At 42.2% G+C, this 12,940-nt stretch overlaps 1 protein-coding gene and 1 non-coding gene across 2 annotated transcripts in view; both read left to right on the top strand.

The window, feature by feature from the left end:
• LOC122464966 (protein eyes shut homolog) overlaps window positions 1-12,940 on the top strand; it is a 210,696-nt gene that overhangs the window by 42,097 nt on the left and 155,659 nt on the right. The window lies entirely within an intron of this gene.
• Window positions 754-826, top strand: TRNAV-GAC. The gene has a single exon. It is a non-coding gene; the product is annotated as a tRNA-Val (tRNA).

Genomic DNA, 12,940 nt, shown 5'->3' with positions numbered 1-12,940 from the left:
GCCCCCAACATCTCCCACAGTCCCTGTTGGGTCCCCTGAAGTCCCTGCAGCTCTTCTGTCCCATTCTGCTGGGCTGATGCCCCCAGAGCCTACCCAGTGATGACACCTGGGGCCTCCGCATAGTACACCCCCATGTACATGGGATCCATCATCCCCTGTTTCTCCAGCAGCAGTTCTGTCACTTGTGATGTGGCACATTTCACTTAGCCCCGTGTTCTGCCCCTTGCTTCAGGAGCAGACCACTCGTGCCCGCATTCTCCACCACTTGTAAGCATTCAGACTCACCTGGCAGCTCCTCCTGCTGGTCGTCCTTGGGAATTAGCTAGATTTCCAGCCCAGAGCGCCCTCTGCAGGCTGGTGATCCACCTTACCACTGGGCCCAGTCCCTCCCAGGATCTGGTCCTCTTGCCTTGTGTGCTGCCCCCTGGCAGTACCGCCAATCCCTGGGTATCCCACCCTGGGGAACCCTCACCCACTATCCCCACATCACCTCAGTCAGGCCTGTCTCCATCTAGCCCCGCACCCTGGGGTGGACTACAGTGTAAAAGCCAATCACAGGCAACAAGGGGTTTGGACTGGCTGCCTTTACCCACCCTCAGGCTGCCCCTCTGCAACCCCAATACCTATATGGGCCTGGACCAGGCCCTGCAGCCTGGGGAGTTGCTGGCCTAGGGCTTCCCAGCTCCTGAGGCCTTTCCCCAGCCTTGCCTCACTCTAGGTCCCCCGGGTGAGTTCCCCCACAGCCAGGCCTGGGTTTCTGTAGTGTAGTGGTTATCATGTTTGCCTGACACGCGAAAGGGCCCTGGTTCGTAACCAGGCAGAAACATGCATCTCACCTCCTTTCGGGGGGGAGGGATAGCTCAGCAGTTTGAGCATTGGCCTGCTAAACCCAGGGTTGTGAGTTCAATCCTTGAGGGGGCCATTTAGTGATCTGGGGTAAAAATTGGGGATTGGTCCTGCTTTGAGCAAGGGGGTTGGACTAGATGACCTCCTGAGGTCCCTTCCAACCCTGATAGTCTATGATTCTCTCTCCAGCCAGAGAGAATCTCCCTGAGCGTCGAGCTCCCAGCCTTTATAAGGGCCAGCTGGGCCCTGATCGGGGCATGGCCCAGCTGTGGATACTTCCCCACTCAGCCCAGCTTCTAGCCCCCAGCCCGGCTTTTCAGCCCTTCAGGGCAAGAGCTGGTGCCCACCCTACTACAGGGGAAATGGAAGATGTGATATATCTTGACATTAGTAGGGCTTTTGATACTGGCTCACATGACCTTCTCATAAACAAACTAGGGAAGTACAACCTAGATGGAGCTACTATACCATGGGTGCATAACTGGTTGGAAAACCATTCCCAGAGAGTAGCTATGAGTAGTTCAGTCAAGCTATAAGGGCATAACAAGTGGGGTCCCACAGGGATCAGTTCTGGGTCTGGTTCTGTTCAATATCTTCATCAGTTATTTCAGTAATAGCATAGAGAGTACACTTATAAAGTCTGTGGATGATACTAAGCTGGGAGGAGTTGCAAGTGCTTTGGAGGTTAGGATTAAATTCAAAATGAACTGGACAAACTGGAGAAATGGTCTGAAGTCAATAGGATGAAATTCAATAAGGACAAATGCAAAGAACTACAATTAGGAAGGAACAATCAGTTGCACACATACAAAATGGGAAATGACTGCCTAGGAAGGAGTCCTGTGAAAGGGATCTGAAGTACTCTGAAAGGGATCACAAGCTAAATATAAGTCAACAGTACAACACTGTGACAAAAAAGCAAACATCATTCTGGGATGTATTAGCAGGAGTGTTGTAAGCAAGACACGAAAAGTAATTTTTCCGCTCTACTCCACGCTGATTAAGCTTCAAATAGAGTACGGTGTCCAGTTCTGCGTGCCACATTTTAGGAAATATATGGACAAATTGGAGAAAATCCAGAGAACAAAAAAAAAAAATCATTAAAAGTCTAGAAAACATGACCTCTGAGGGAAAATTGAAAAAAAATGGGTTTGTTTAGTCTGAAGAAGAGAAGACTGAGGGGACATAAGTTTTCAAATATAAAAAAAAGTTGTTACAAGGAGTAGAGAGAAAAATTGTTCTCCTTAACATCTGAGGACAGGACAAGAAGCAATGGACTTAACTTGCAGCAAGGGCAGCTTAGGTTGGACATTAGGAAAAAATTCCTAACTGTCAGGGTAGTTAAGCACTGGAATAAATTGCCTAGAAAGGTTGTGGAATCACCATCATTGTCTAATCTGCTCTTAATCTCCAAAGAGCTGTCAGGAATGGTCTAGATAATACTTAGTCCTGTCATGAGGGCAGGGGACTGGACTAGATGACCTCTCAAGGTCCCTTTCAGTCCTATGTTTCTATAATGCATGAAGTATCTATAGAGCAATTTATAACTCAAGGAATTAGTAAGTAACTTTACCTTTTTTTAAAAAAAAGTTGCATTTGTGTCTGGTTCTTCTGTGGGTAAACAGTGGGGAATGGGATTGTAGTCCTAATCCAGATCCCACTGAAGTCTGAGTGCTCATCCTTGTGTGTCTGACCACCTCCATGGTGAGAAAGAGAAATTGTATCTCCTATGGACCAGTGCTCTTATGGCAGTGGTTTTCAGCCTCTGGTTCATGGATCCCTGCGGGTCTGCAGTCCATGTCTAAGATTTCCAAAGTGGTCTGCACTAGGTTTCAAAACTTTAGGGGTTTGAAAATGGAAAAAAAAAAGTTGAAATGCATTGTTTTATGACATTCTAGCTGTATTGATATTTCAGTATTGCTGGTGGTGCATTTTTTTCAATATAGGTATTTCTGTATAATATATATATATATTTTTTAACCTGGTACTAGTGCACTTTTAGCTTTTCAGGATTTAGAATGTCACAATTTTGTCAGCAGCTTTTGTGTCACTGTGGACACTCCATTAAGATTGAATTGTTATATTTTGACATTTCAGGTTGATTTTACCTTGTACATTGCAATGCTTATGGCTATATTTTATTACGTTTTTCACGGTGGATAAACAAAAATGTCATGCCTCGTTTTGCTATACAGTATTTTTGTTGTGTTCACTCACAAAATACAGCTATGAGTACAAAAAAATCTGCCTGATTTAACAGTCTGAAACACTAAGGTCATGTGCATGAAAGGATAATAATTTAAATCAGCAGTTTGGAGGAAAAACAAATACACACAATATGTAAATTTCACACAAATACATTTTAATGGTTTCTTAGGTGTGGTTCCAATAAAGTAGCAGCATATGCTCAAAATAAAGGGAGAAAATAAATTGTATATGCAGGATGCGATCTCACAAGTTAGACAATCAGTCATGCCTGGTTTTGAAATAAAGCCGCAGCATTCTTAAATAAAAGGACTCTAGGTGCTAATGTAAAATAATTTATGAACAATAGGGATTGAAATGTGGAGCCCTTGCCTCATTTTTCCACCATCTTTGGAATTTTTTATACTTTGAAGCAAAATTTGACAAGCATGTGTACACAGCACAGCTTTATTTAATTATTCCCTTTGGGCCTGATCCAAAGCCCACTGATATCAACAGGAGTCTTTCCATTAGTTTGCAGAAGTCAGTTCGTTAGTTTAGAAGCTTAGTGGAAAATCCCTGTAAAAAAAAATGGACTGTTCAGATATGGACTTCCAAATATGGTCCAGACTGTCCAGATATGGACTTCCAAAAGTCCATAACTCAAAACCAAAATTCTCCTGAACATTCAAAGGCTCATCTCCTTGCTGAGGACTATTTCAAATAATAGCTTTCTCCCACCAGTTCTTCTACTGTGAAGCTACTAAAATAAAAAGCTTGCCAAAGCTTTTTTTCAAAAGGCGAAAACTTAATTTATCCTTCTACTTTAAAATAGCTACATGTTTTTCCTTTTTAATTTCAATAAAAATCTTACTTTTTGTACTGAAATAAAGCATGGAAAATTTCATTGATGGTTTCAAAAAGTGTAAAGAAATCACCACAAGTGCTATAATGGAAAGAGAAGAACTACAAGGATGATTTGTAGTCCACAAAACATGACTTGCAATGAGAGACTAAAGGATCTCAATCTATTTAATTATTAAAGAGAAGACTAGAGATGACTTGATTACTATGTTTAAGTACCTACATGGAGAATAAAATAATTTAAGACAATTTTAACAATGAGGGTATTTAACCACAAAAGTGAATTACCAAGTAACATGGTAAATCAATTGTTTCAAGTCTTTAAAAGAAGATTTGGATGTCCTATTGAAAAATATGATAGTGAAAATACAAGTTATTGGACTAGATGCAATAATCCTTGTGTGAAATTTTAGGGCCTGGGTTAATCAAGTCATACTCAATATTCATAACAGTTCCTTGTGATCTTTAAAATCTATGAACCATAATTAGAGCAATTGTATCACAGGCCATCTGATTATATATATAAAATTATTAAATTCTTTTGAGATTTTACCTAAAACTGATATTAATAATACCTAATCCTTATATAACTTGTTTCATCAGTAGATCTCAAAGGGCTTTACAAAGGAAGTCAGTATCATTATTACCATTTTACTGATGGGGAAATTGAGGCACAGAGTAGTGAAGTGCTTGCCCAAGGTCACCCTGCAGGCTAGTGGCAGAGCCAGGAATAAAACCCAGGTCTTCTGAGTGCTGGTTTAGTGTTTTATCTAGGCCATGTTGCCTTTTGTAGAAGCTGATGCAAAGTAATGCACTTTGGAAAACATTATCCCAACTATATATACTCAACATGATGGGATCTACTACTCAAGAAAGATTTTGGAGTAGTAAATATTTCTGAACTTATCTGCTGTATGTGCACAGGCAGTTAAAAAAGCTAACAATGTTAGGAAACCATTAGGAAAGGGATAGATAAGAAGACCGAAAATATCATAATGCCACCATAAAAATCCATGGTATGCCCATCCCTTGAATACAGTATACAGTTAGTTTTGTTCACCAAATCTCAGAAAAGATATTAGAATTGGAAAAAGTACAGAGAAGAGCAACAAAAATGATTAAGGAACAGGTTCCATATGAGAAGAGATTAAAAAAAATTGGGACTTTTCAGCTTGGAAAAGTGAATTAAGGGTTTTATAAAGGTCTATAAAATCAGCAGTGCTGAAGTCCATGGGTTTCAAACACTGTTGTGGCTGTAATACGTCCATGCCCATAAGCAATCTCCACTCCAACTGTTTAAAGTACTTAGGAAGGGTCATTCTCCGTCTTTGGTATCACATAAGCACCAGAAAAAAATCTAACACCTGATGAAAAGCAGTCTTCCTCTTCGACAACTAAATCAACATTAAACCATAGGCGCCAACTTTCTAATGTGCTCGGGGCCTGCCTCAGGCCCTGCCCCACACCACCCCTTCCCCCAAGACCCCACCCTGCCTCTTCCTGCTCCCACTCCACCCCCGTACTGCCTCTTCCAGCCCCGTTCCACCCCCTCCCCTCAGTGTACCCCACCCTCGCTGCCGCCCTCTCCCCCAGTGCCACCTACACTCAGCAGAACAGCTGATCTGTGGTGGGTGGGAGACATTGGGGGGAAAAGGGTAGCTACTGATCAGCAGGGCTGCTGGTGGGCAGGAGATGCTGGGGAGAAGTGGGAGGTGCTGATAGAGGAGTGGATGCGGCAGCTGTTTTCAGTGGGTGGTTCAGCCCTGGAGTACCCACAGAGTCAGCACCTATGCATTACACTCTCACAGAAGGAAGCTGGGTAGCAATCAGAGCAGCTATAGTGCAGCACTGACTGGTACTGCTTTCAAGCAATGATGAGCGGTTGATTGTCACCTCACGTGTTAGTACCCAGACCAACTCTATTGCTTGAACCTTTGGCAGCACTGACTTCCTCGGTGATGCATGTCACTTTATCAAAACCAGAGTCATGTGCCAACACCAGAGACCTTCTGTCTTTGTCTCTATTGGACTCACTGCTAATGAAGGAAGAGACAGTGGCTCTCCACCTCCCAACTATTACAATTTTCCGAACACCCAGCTACTCCCTGGCATCTTCCCAAGCTGGTGGTATTTTGGGGATGAGTCCTGAGATGACTCTTACAGTGCTGTGAACATTGGCACATTAAAACAAAAAAGGAAAGGGTCATCTTACCGAATCTCCACCCTGGGTGGGGCATGGTTCACTTCTGGCTCCTTGGTGTGGAGTCATATTGGGAGTCTCAGCTGGCTTTTGATAGCCACCACTGGGCTGGTTCTCTGCCTCCCTGGCTGCTGGCCTCTGCAGGGCTGAAAGTATTTGAACACACACACTAGATTCCACAGCAGTTCAGAGTCTCCTTTTGTGGGAACTAGGAGATAAGCAGAGATTCCATAAGCTATTCTGCTTCTCCCTCCGCTCCAGACTCAAACAACTCAAAAGTGAAATTAAAACTAGTCCATTAGCCTTTGAGTCAGGCTGTCCCTTCGTACTGAGCAGCCTTGACTCTCCATTGGCTAAGCAAACTGTCTATATAAATCACCCCATCAAAAGCCTCCCTAATGGTGTTTGTAGGTGTTTCCAGTTTATTCTGTCCCTTCTCTGAACTCTAAGACGGCTGAAAAATGGTGTCTGGAGGCTCTGGGTCCATTGTTATTGTAGACAATCTGTGAGGTCCAAGAGGCTCATTTCAGCATTCGAGGAGCTGACAAACTATAAAGAGTATTGTAAGAAGGTTGCAAGCTTCCCATTCCTCAGTGTGCAGAACAAGATCTCGGTGCCATGATCCTTACTGTAGCCGATTGAAACAGGTTGATGTGGGCCTGAGCTCCAGTACCTTATCAAATGCAGCAATGGCCTTTTCAGAATCCTTGGCGACTTCCTCCATTCAAGTTGGTGGCCCATTAAACTCTTAACTCTCTCAATGGGCCATAGAAGAAGCTTGTCCCCACCTGGTGAGCCTTCCTGTGGATGCATTACCCATAATATGGGTAATGGCTACTCCTGTGAATCAAAGCAAGTAAGGGCATGTGATTTGCTCATGTGACCCTGGACTCCATCTTGTGCCTGTAATTTTCCACAAACTATAACTGAGAGCATCCCATATACATGGGAGAAATATAAAGGACCCTGGAAGCATCTCCATTTTGCCTCTTTCCTGCTCTAATCTCTGGAGTATGGATTTACATTAAACAGAGCTTATTGCCTATGAACTGAGGACTTTCCAATCTTTTGGAAGTGACCAGAGACTGTACAATCTAGCAGTCTAACATCACTGCTCCAAACATGATCCAAAAACTTTGAAATGGTTGTTTCTTTTCTCTTACTAAAATATTGGCAACAGTTTTGATTGATTATTGGGTAAAATCTGAGTTATATATTGACCTTGGTATGTGCCTAATCTTTTGAGATCAGAAGAACACTTTGATGAAATTGGTTTTCAATAAACCCTCATCATTAAGTCTAGTGTCTGAGTGGTGAAATAAGTCCTGGAATGCCTAAGGAAACTGCATTGTTGACTTCTTGTTAGCTAGGGTGGTGAGACAGAAGTTTACTTCTGTTATAGGGTTGGTGTATCTTACGATAGAATAACCACTAGTTTCAGGATAAGTCTGCCCTATTTCTCACCAGTTTGTCCTGAATCTGGTATTCTCAGCTGCAACACACTGAGGCACAGTGACAAAAGGCCATTGTGATAATATAGTCTGACTGCCTGTATAACACAGGGTGTAGGACTTCTGTGGATTCATTCTTGCTTGAACTAGCATATCTTTTAGAAAAAAAAATCTAATCTGGATTTTAAAGTGTCATGTGATGGAGAATCCTTGTAAATCATTCCAGTGGTTGTTTACCCCATTCTCATGACCCCCAAGTCTTTTTCAGAGTCACTGCTTCCCAGGTTAGTGTTATAATAAGTATGGGCTGCATTCTTTGTTCCTAGACATAACATTACATTTGGCCATACTGAAACACAGTGCTGGCTTTTGTACAGTTTACCAAGGAATACAGATTGTTCTGTATCAGTGATATATCATCTTCATTATTTACCAGTCTCCCAATATTTGCATCATGTTCAAACTTATCAGTAACATTTTTTTTCCTTCCAGATGATTGATAAATATCATAGAATCATTGAATCATAGAATATCAGGGTTGAAAGGGACCTCAGGAGGTCATCTAGTCCAACCCCCTGCTCAAAGCAGGACCGCACCCAAATAAATCATCCCAGCCAGGACTTTGTCAAGCCTGACCTTAAAAACTTCTAGGGAAGGAGATTCCACTACCTCCCTAGATAACGCATTCCAGTGTTTCACCACCCTCATAGTGAAAAAGTTTTTCCTAATACCCAACCTAAATCTCCCCGCACTGCAACTTGAGACCATTCCTCCTTCTTCTGTCATCTGCTACCACTGAGAACAGTCTAGAGCCATCCTCTTTGGAACCCCCTTTCAGTAGTTGAAAGCAGCTATCAAATCCCCCCTCATTCTTCTCTTCTGAAGGCTAAACATCCCCAGTTCCCTCAGCCTCTCCTCATAAGTCATGTGTTCCAGTCCCCTAATCATTTTTGTTGCCCTCTGCTGGACTCTTTCCAATTTTTCCACATCCTTCTTGTAGTGTGGGGCCCAAAACTGGACACAGTACTCCAGATGAGGCCTCACCAATGTCGAATAGAGGGGAACGATCACGTCCCTCGATCTGCTGGCAATGCCCCTCTTATACCTCCCAAAATGCCATTGGCCTTCTTGGCAACAAGGGCACACTGTTGACTCATATCCAACTTCTCGTCCACTGTAACCCCTAGGTCCTTTTCTGCAGAACTGCTGCTTAGCCAGTCAGCCCCCAGCCCATAGCAGTGCATAGGATTCTTCCTTCCTAAGTGCAGGACTCTGCACTTGTCCTCGTTGAACCTCATCAGATTTCTTTTGGCCCAATCCTCCGATTTGTCTAAGTCTCTCTGGACCCTATCCCTACCCTCCATCGTATTTACCTCTCCCCCCAGCTTAGTGTCAGCTGCGAACTTGCTGAGGGTGCAATTAATCCCATCATCCAGATCATTAATAAAGATGTTGAAGAAAACCAGCCCTAGGACCAACGCCTGGGGCACTTTGCTTGATACCGGCTGCCAACTAGACATCGAGCTGAGTTGATAACTACCCTTTGAGCACAACGATATAGCCAGCTTTCTATCCACTTTATAGTCCATTCCTCTAATCTAATCTAATTTTTTAACTTGGTGGCAAGAATACTGTGGGAGACCGTATCTGAAGCTTTGCTAAAGTTCCATGATTTTGCCAGGGACTGAAGTGAGGCTGTTCAATGATTTTGCCAGGGACTGAAGTGAGGCTGATCAGTCTGTAGTTCCCTGTCGTTCTCTTTTTTTCCCCTTTTTTAAATGTGGGCACTATATTTGCCTTTTTCCAGTCGTCCGGGACCTCACCCAATTGCCATGAGTTTTCAAAGATAATGGCCAATGGCTCTGCAATCACATCAGCCAACTCCCTCAGCACCCTTTGATGCATTAGATCTGGACCGATGGACTTGTGCATGTCCAGCTTTTCTAAATAGTTCTTAATCTGTTCTTTCACCACGGAGGGCTGCTCACCTACTCCCCATGCTGTGGTTACCCAGTGCAGCTCTGGGAGCTGCCCTTGTCTGTGAAGGCCGAGGCAAGAAAGCATTGAGTACTTCAGCTTTTTCCACATCTGTCACTATGTTGCCTCCCCCATGCAGTAAGGGTCCCACACTTTCCTTGACCACCTTCTTGTTGCTAACATACCTGTAGAAATCCTTTTTGTTACTCTTCACATCCCTTGCTAGCTGCAACTCCAGTTGTGCCTTAGCCTTCCTGATTATACCCCTGCATGCTGTAGCAGTATTTTTATACTGTAGAAATTTCCACTTCTTGTAAGCTTCCTTTTTGAGTTTAAGCTCACTGAAAATTTCACTGTTAAGCCAAGCAGGTCGCCTGCCATATTTGCTATTCTTTCTGCACTTCAGGATGGTTTGTTCCTGTGTCCTCAATAAGGTTTCTTTAAAATACAGCCAACTCTCCTGGACTCCTTGTCCCCCCATATTAGCATTACATCAATGCTATTATCTTTACCTACCAAAACTTACAATCTTGTAAAAAAAAGTCATCTATAAAACCATGTCAACTGGCATTAACTATATTACGTCATATCAGCTCGTATTGACAGGGATCCATGTCAGGATAGCAGGCCTATATAATTACCCAAGTCATCCTGTTAACCTTTTACAAATACTGAAAAAACATTAGCTTTCTTCTAGTCTCCTATTGTTCCAAGAGTTATTGAAAATCAACATGAACAGTCTAGCAAGCTCCTTGGCCAGCTTTTTAAAAACGTTTGAATGCTAAATATCACAACCTGCTGATTTAAAAATGTCTAACTTTATTAGCTGTTTAGTATCCTCCTGAGTTATGATTGGAATGGAAAGAATTTCATCGCCATCCTCTGAGAAGATCTGGCTTTTTCCCAAATACAGAACAGAACAGAATATTCTGTTCAATATTCAATATTCCTGACTGCTCCACATTATTATTGACAGTTCTATCATTTCAGTCTAGTAATGGATCAACAATTTGGATTGCTTCTGATCCTAATATACTTTAAAAGGTACTTCTTATTGACCTTAATTCTTTAGGCCATGTATTTTTCCTTGTGTTATTTTACTCCCTTACTAATTTCTACAAATCCTAGCTTCTAATTTATATTCATTTCAATCTACTGCACATTTTTTTTCATTTGCTTTATATATCTATCCATCCATATCTATCTATCCATCAATCCATCGTCCAAGCCAGGTTGTTGTTTTTTTTAACCAGTGTAGCCTTTTTACTCAATTGTGGAATTGTTGCTTTTTGAGCAGATAGTAAATTGTTTTTAAACAGTTCCCAATTTTCATTCACATTATTCTCTTTAAATTCTTTCTCCCAGCTGATTTGGCTCATAATTGTTTTCTGCTTTGTGAAATTGGCTCTTTTAAAGTAACCAGTTTTACTAGACTAATTTGCAAAGCAACAGATATTCTTGACAAACATGTTCATTACAGCTGTATTTGAGAGGAAAAATAAACCCTCTAATATATTAATAGTATTCATTATGTTTTTCTATTTGTTTTTTCTTTAATCTGTACAGTACATTTATGTACTCTATGTGCACACTAACATCAATGTATTTAAAGTTTTAGTTCTACAAAGTGCCATTAGTAATTTTCCATTACTTTGGAAAACTAGATATTTCAACTCATTTATTCCTGATAACCTCTTTTTAACAGAATTTCATAATGTTTGCTTTCAGGAATGTTCATCTGTTAAAGTAGGTTCTCCCAGCATTTATTATAGCTGCATAGTACTGTATGGTTCATAAATCTAATTCATGGCACACTTTAAAATGCATAAAGCTCTATAAAGGCAGTTTAAAATAGTAATAGTCTAGGATCAGGGGAATGAGGGTAAATTTGATAATAGAGAGATGGATGGTCTGAATAAACTCTATGTTTTTGTGTAGTCTATATTTATCTTTTTGAACAATCTCTCTCATTCTGTATTAAGATAATTCTCCCCAAGTGTATGAAGTTCTTTTATTCACATACTTATTTCAGTCATCCAGGCAATATGGAATTACACTGAATTTCCTGCTTACAAAAATGAAAGCTGGAAATGTCAAAACAACAACAAAAAAAAGAACCATAATTGAGTGATTGTGCTTTCTTTTTAATTTAAGCACTATATTTGGGGGGGATTATAATGTTACAGTCCTCTGCTTCAGTCTTTAAAATATATATAAAAAGGGGAGTTCGATATTAAACCAGTCATTTTGATCACAGACTGAGTTTGAGAATCTGTGTGTTTGCCTCCTGTATCTCTTGAGAGTTTTTTTAACTACAGCAATAAGCCTATAATAACATTAAAATGTTTTTTGAAATTTACTCCACAAAGCATAACTTGTATCTATTCATTCATAAGATGATGCACGCTTTTACCTTTACATGTAAACGCTCAATATCATTTGACATATCAAATAAACTGATTAGTTCTCCAGTGGGCAGGTATCATCCTTTAGACATAATTAGGATATTATGGCAGGCTTTGTACCTTGTTGACCCCTTAAGTGAGGGTGGCGGAGGTAACCCCACCTCTCTATGCCTACATCCATTTTCTAACCCCCCCGGTAGTCAGCACAGTGTGGCCCAATGGCCAGGGTCAGTCTATTGTCTCTTCCCAAGTGGGGTAATGCAGTCTAACTGCCAGAGTTCATTCAATGTGCCTCTAGGGCAGTGTGGCCCAATGGCCAGAGTCTGCCTAATTCTCCTCCTCTACTGGGATAGCATGGCCTAATAGCCAGAGTCAATACAGCCACCTTTGAAGGCAAAACAGGGGGCCTAGTGACTGGGGGCCATAACAAGGGGGTAGCAGCCCTTGGTAGGGGGGCCCAGGCCCACCCAACTCCACCAGGCCCCAACCCAGGACCCTGACCGCAGCAGAGCAGCCCACTAAGGGATCAGCGAGGAATCCTACCAAAGCACACTGACCTCATAAGGGTGGGAGGTACCACACTCTCACCCTCACCGGGTCACTTCCTACTGGCTCTCCTGCAGCAGTAGTCCATATGGTATCAGGGTCTCCAGGCTCCTTAGCACCAGATACTTCCTGGGGTTCTGGTAGCGGCAGGCCTCTGGTCCAGGTTTCTGACTCTTTAGCTCTCACAGGAAAGGGATGTAACGGCTCCTAGGCTGGAGCCCCTGCCAAGTGTCCTTCCTCCTCAGCAGTCAGCCCTGACTGAACAGCTCTGCAGGCTTATACCTGACTTCCAGGTGGAGCATGCCCAGCAGAGCCTCAGGAGTGGGACTTCCTCTGCTAGGAGGGAAGGATTAACCCCCTCCATATCAGTGCGGGGATGATCCACCCCGTCACAAATACATTAGAAATAAATTGGATATAACATTTCACAAACCATACTTTCTGCTTGAATATGCTCTTTACATACT

Source organism: Chelonia mydas, chromosome 3 (genome assembly GCF_015237465.2).
Source record: "Chelonia mydas isolate rCheMyd1 chromosome 3, rCheMyd1.pri.v2, whole genome shotgun sequence".
Classification (NCBI taxonomy): Eukaryota; Metazoa; Chordata; order Testudines; family Cheloniidae; genus Chelonia; species Chelonia mydas.
The sequence above is the reverse complement of the archived record's forward strand: the minus strand, read 5'-3'. Positions and strand labels throughout refer to the sequence as shown.